Genomic DNA, 6,341 nt, shown 5'->3' with positions numbered 1-6,341 from the left:
GCTAAATGACAAATTGATAATGCAGTTGGCAACTTGGGTGCATAGTCCTTATGAAGACCTCCCTAAAGTAAGAGATTTTAAGGTTCAAAGCCTCGAGTGAGTCCTCACAACATTAGATTGCCCAAAAGGGCTCTACTTTGCATATCATATCAATGATGCCTAGTCCTCCCTCTACTTGGAAAAGATCACTATCTACCAAGTGTACCCTAGCTCTAGTGTTCCTCTTGCCACTTTATTCTACCCACAAGAAATTGCATACCAAGTGCCTAATTTGCCCCATACATCCCCTGTGAAAACACAAGCACGAGGTATGTACCAAGCCATGGCCAATAGGACCTAGTTGGCCACTACGACCCACCATGCTAAGGAGTGTTTGATTGAGCTCCAATGCAAGAGCTTTCATCACACACTCTATAGCATAGGAGTGATCTATTGCTTCACTGAAATATCAATGCCTACCTAGCAGCCCAAGTATCTCACTTTTTGAGTTCATGGGATTCAATGGAAGCCAATCCATGGTATCCTGATCCTCCTCAATCAATGTAAGGAAGCCAACTAGTTTTGTCCAATTGATCTTGATTATTGGTCCCATATTCCTTGCAATATGTCTCAAGGGAACCATGGACTCCCTCAAGACTCATTATAGTGCCATGCACAAAAAGGGCCATGCCATTTGCAAACTTTAAGTCTAGAAGCTCATCCTCTTAGCAAATTAGTAGTAGGCACATCTCAATAGACAAGCATTTGAGATCTTAGCAAGTAGCCTAGAACTTCTTCCATGAATAGAAAAGGGAAGGGTGTAGCCCTAAGATAAGCACTCCCCATGTATATGGCCACAACACCTCAAATCTAGCACCTCAAGAAGCCCATCGTCAAATCAAGTGCTTTGAGAAGCCCATTCTCATAGCACTACTTGACCTTGTACTTCCTAGTCTTTGTAGCTAGGTAGATTTAGTACACCTTGTGAGCATTTTGCCCTCATTGTAAGATTTGAATAAAATCTTTAAAGGGGAGGGGATGGTGATATTTCTTTGTCACCTCATTGATCTAGGTTGTAATTAATGCACACCCGTCATTTCCACTTCTTTTGTGTGTGACAATGAGTGGGACATGCACTTAGAATTGTACCTCCACCTCAAGGGTCTCACATTAATTGGCATCAAAGCATCCAAACTTCTAGGCCATAGGTTTGTCATCTTCCACAACTAGGTTTCCATGACCTACTTCAATGACCTGGTGGATTACCTCATAGGAAGTGGCAAAGAGCTCAAGAAATACCTCAAGCATCTTTATGTATTCTTGTCTTTCTTTTGGAGTCAATTTTGACCTTACCATCTCATTCTTGAAATTGGGGAGTGGCAAATCCACCATGTCATAGACAAATTCCAAAGGAGTGAAATTCCTCCACTCCTATGGATATAATTTATCTCACTTCTTGAATCTGTTGTGGCACTCTCAATGTTTATGAAATCATCAAATTCATAGGTTACTCCTTATTGGAGCTTCCCTTGCCTTAGTTCATATTGGAATATTCACCCAAGCATGTTTTAAAGTCATACCCTAGTCCCCTAATAGCTATGGCATTGATTTTCTAAGCTAGAGTAAGCCTAACGTAATTCCGAGAGGCTTCATACCCTAGTCCCTTAGTCATACCCTAGTCCCCTAATAGCTATGGCATTGATTTTCTAAGCTAGAGTAATTCTGAGAGGCTTCATCAATGTCAAGCATATAAAATCTAGTTTCATAGTTATGCCACGTATAGTTATTGGCACATCTTCAACCACTTATATTTGAGTAGTTGTGCCATTTATAGTTAGCACATGTTCAACCAATTTTGAAAATCTAGGAGTAGCTATGCCAATTGTAGTTAGTAACTTCAATTATCGTGCATTTGCAATTTTGAGAGTAGTAGTATGAGAATGAATAAAGAAGCACAATTGAGAGAATCCATAAAGAACTGTAAGAATGAAGAAGAGCATTATAGTGCCTTTACATGGAGATGCATATGGTTGTCTCTCTATGAGTGATAGGGCTCCATTAAAATTATCAATTGTAGCCCGTAATCTAGTGAGACACAAGCATGGCAGCCAAGGATATGATTAATATGATTTTAGGGAGAATAGATAACCAAAGGTTACTCTAAGTGTAGCATATGATGAGAAGGTGAATAATTAGAAAAAGAGGGTCCAAAGATATTCAAAAGGATTGAGCCTCTATGAAGCTACAATCTACATTGGCCAATTTATCCATACGAGTAATTTTTGCAATTAAGATGATCGAGTTATTGCTCCCATAGATGGTGATGATGGTTAATGGCAAGCAATCAAAGGCGTGGTGTTCCATTTACACCATGGGAGAAATAATATCAGAAGCACCTCAATTTTTGTCTTAGCTACCCTACTCTAGTCTTGAGTGTAATATTAATTATTGAAACAAGCCATGCAAATGGGGTGAGATGATAATGTATGTTAAAATATGGTATGAAATATCAATTGTAAAATATTAAGGCACATGTGGCTATGGATCAAAGTCACAACAAGATAAAATTTACGATGAACTGGGATCATTTGTAATGGCATCAACTCTCCCTATAGGTATGCCTTGGGTGATTTTTATTGTCTTTTCTTGATATGTCCTTTGATTTATAAGATCCTTGATAATTGCATTCACATCTAGGAGCATCACAAACTTGGAGATGTTTGTGTCTCCATGTTCTATAATCTTATGTATTTTTGTAAGAACTTCCAATAAACATAGTACCCATCAGTGCATTCACCTCTCATTCAGCTTTACCAATCTTCTTCATGTATAGTGTGTGATACCTCTTGATTTAGGTTGGCCACTTGCAAGAGTAGTTATGTAGCTCGATCATCCATCTTCACATCTTTAATATTAACACTTGTCCCAATCACAATAAAGTAGTAAACTCATTGATTTTTTTAGATATATGGAATAACACTTGTGCTTGAAGTGGTAGATTTGCTATAGTATCTAGCGATAATACCCACTTCTTGATCATCCTTATCCAAATAGGTTTGTGTTTACACAAAGAGTTCCTGCTTAGACATAGATCCCTCTAATATTAAAGAGCATGCAGTTTTCACATCCTATAGCTTGAAGCATTTTTACTCTACAATTGGAAGTACGCCTCAAAAGGATGAGTTTGGGCTTCTTCAATTCTACCTCTTATCTTTTGCCACATACCTTGACTCAACTACTGCATCTCCAAAAACTCTATATTGTTAATGGACCTTCCATCAATGTCAATGCTATCCGCATCTTCAATACTCTTGATTTGTGTCTCTACCACAGTTGAAGCATCTATTCTTTCTTGTAACAAGGCATTCTTGGAGATCAACTCTGCATTTTCTTAAGTCACATCCATCAACTACTTGTGGACTCCTATTTGCATCTCCTCGAGCCATTTCTATACATTGGCAACCATGAAGGTCCTTTTCTCCGATTGACCCTACAATTTATGGGATTTATCTTCAACCACCTATTTTTTCCAGTCCATTTGCTCTGGCCGAGTTTCTTTCTTAAGTACTTTGGCTTCCACCCTTATCTTTTCTTTCTCAAACAAGAGCTTCTAATTTTCTAGTTGTACCTTTGTGAATTTAGAATGAGCATGTTTTTAAAAAAAATCATGTCCCAGGTGTATTGCTATCTTGAGTTATTTTGTTGAAGCTGGCTCTTCCAATGCCCCTTCCAAAGTTTTCTTTGCAATTTGCTACTGAATATTAAATTTCATTATTATCAACAGGGTCTAATTAGCTATATCAAAAGGAATTTCTCGTCCTTGTTTAATTTATGGCATTTCACTCAGTTGAATAGGTATCTTTCCTAGTTCCTTGATGAGTGAAGGGATTTCAATAATTTATATAGTAGAAGGGACCACTTTGACATGCATAGAGGTTCTAGGCACATGTATTTGGTTTGTCCTAGGGACCACCTTGACATGCATAGAGGTTCCAAGCACCCGCATCTTCTTATCACCTTGGTGTTTTCTAAAATTCCATCTAACACCCTTGGATTCTCCAACCATTTGTATTTGATTATAGCCATTAAACCATCAAGGAAATTGTACACCTCATGGCCCACAATGGGATCCAAGAGTGTATCACCAAAATGGAAGTGGGAATAGGTTGGTTATGGTCATAGTGTCTAGCTTCCAATAAGCCACACAAATATGAAGCTTCCCCTTCTTTTTTGGCATGACCACACTCCAAAGAGCCATGTGACTTTTTCAAGTGGGTAGATGAACCCCACTCTTAGGAGATTATTAATCTCTTGCTTCACCTGCTTCACAAGGTTTGGATTCATTTTGTATCTTTGTTGAACTACAAGAACTACATCTTTCTATGAATTAATTTGGGATCCACTCGCTTATCCATATATTCCCAAGCAAAGATGTTGCAATAGTCTTTTAGAAAGCAATCAAATCATCCTAAAGCTGACCTTCCACATCGACACTATCTTCACTATTTTTGGATTATCTTTTGTGCCAAGGTTCAGCTCCTCAAAGTCATCTTCTTTTACCCAAGAGGTTCTGTACATTTTCTCTTTGTATGCTGCTTCAGCCTTGGTGATGATGTCCTCACCCCTATTTTGTTGGTGAGATATCTCAGTATCTAGTTCTACTTTTAGATCCGGTGTATTTACCCCCACTTGCCTTTATTCTTATACAAGGCTAGGTATCAATATGACACATCCACCACTAGAATTGGGTCTTCTTGTGAGTACTGCTAAAAAATATGACTGACATCAAAATAAAAGATTGGCACAATGGATGGGTTTTTGTCCACTATTGCTCTTCATCAGCATCCAATTCAATTCCCATGTTGATGCCCTGGATGATTAGTGGCCATATTGAATTTTCTAGAAGTACCTTAGAGATTAGTTCAAGATTCAGTTTCTTTTTCCCACTATGAATAGTAATTTTTGAGGCACACTAGTCTTGTTTCACTCTAGTTGCAGGAGAGTCTACAATGACCTCATGAAGGCGGCTATGATAGGTTGAAGGCTAGTGACTCAATCCTTTTGAGTGGAAGACCTGCCTACTCAGATTTTGGAGTGGAGAACAACATCACAGTAAAGTTTCAAAATTTTAAAGGCACAGATAAAAGACCCCTATAGTCACTTGTAGAGTTTCTTTCGTGTCTGTCATATCAATTGTGCAACAAAAGATGAAGAGTATATGGACTATTTTCCATGTACCTTAATAAAAAATTCTCAGAGGTGGTTCAATTAGTTCCCAATTGGGTACTTCCCCGATTGTTATGCAATGTTCGAAGCATTCCTGTGAAAGTTGAATGAAGGAAATGTTTGGGCAAAGCTTAGTGAGCCGAAGCAGAACAAGGGAGAGTTTATCCAAGACTTTATGCTTATGATGCAAGCCCTCATCAATCAATTGACCAAATGACAAGTGTATGCAAGCTTGGTTAATCACTGGTTGTACCTAGGTAGATTTGCGTAAGCCGGAGATAGCCAATATGACTAGAGTCTATGAGGAACTGGTTGAATAAGGTAAAGAAGAAAGATGTTGACAGTGACACCGAGGGGCTACCAACAAATAAAGTCCAAACTTAAAATTGAGGTAAAGAAGGCCTTAAAAGAATTGGGCATTTGAGGTAAGCCAGGTAACAATGAGAAATGCTGTAACAAGTGTTCTAGAGGTGGACATGTGGAAGAGGAATGCAAGACTAAGTATTGCAATACCTGCACCAAGTTTGGACATGATGAATTAGATTGTCGGTTCAATTGTAAAAATTGTCAAGTGTTAGCAAACCAAGTGGCGATTGATGCTCGATCACCAAGCAGCAAACCACCACATCTCAAGCAAAAGGAAAAACATAAGAATGGTAAGGAGAAGACCGATCCATCTAAGATCAAGTGCTTATGCTATGGAGAGAATCATTTGCATTCTGACTATCCAATATGGGATGAACATTTAAAGTTCCTTAAGAATAACATGGAAAGGAAAGAAATGGATCCAAAATGCTGAGCAATTATAGACGAGAGCTACCAAATATAGTTGATGCCCAAGTGGTCACTCAATCAAAAGCATCAGTGGTGGCAACCACTAAAGACACATACGCTTCGAGTAAAGACATCAATTGGAAGGCTCAAAAGGAGTTGGCAGTAGCCAAAATTGCAAGGGAGTTGAAGGGAAAAGCTCCAGTAGTAGAAATGCCCAAGAAGATTCAACATTCTATCATTGAGAGACTAGAATCCTAAAAATCTATGGCAAATGGAACAAAACCGATTACTTCACAAGAATCCAGCATAGAGCTAGAAGAGGCAAGCATGGGAAACAGTTAAGGATATGCAAGTCAGTTTGA

This window comes from Dipteris shenzhenensis, chromosome 13, assembly GCF_047967505.1.
Source record: "Dipteris shenzhenensis isolate YYH24624 ecotype China chromosome 13, Dip_SZ_1.0, whole genome shotgun sequence".
NCBI lineage: Eukaryota > Viridiplantae > Streptophyta > Polypodiopsida > Gleicheniales > Dipteridaceae > Dipteris > Dipteris shenzhenensis.
Note: the sequence above shows the minus strand (reverse complement) of the source record.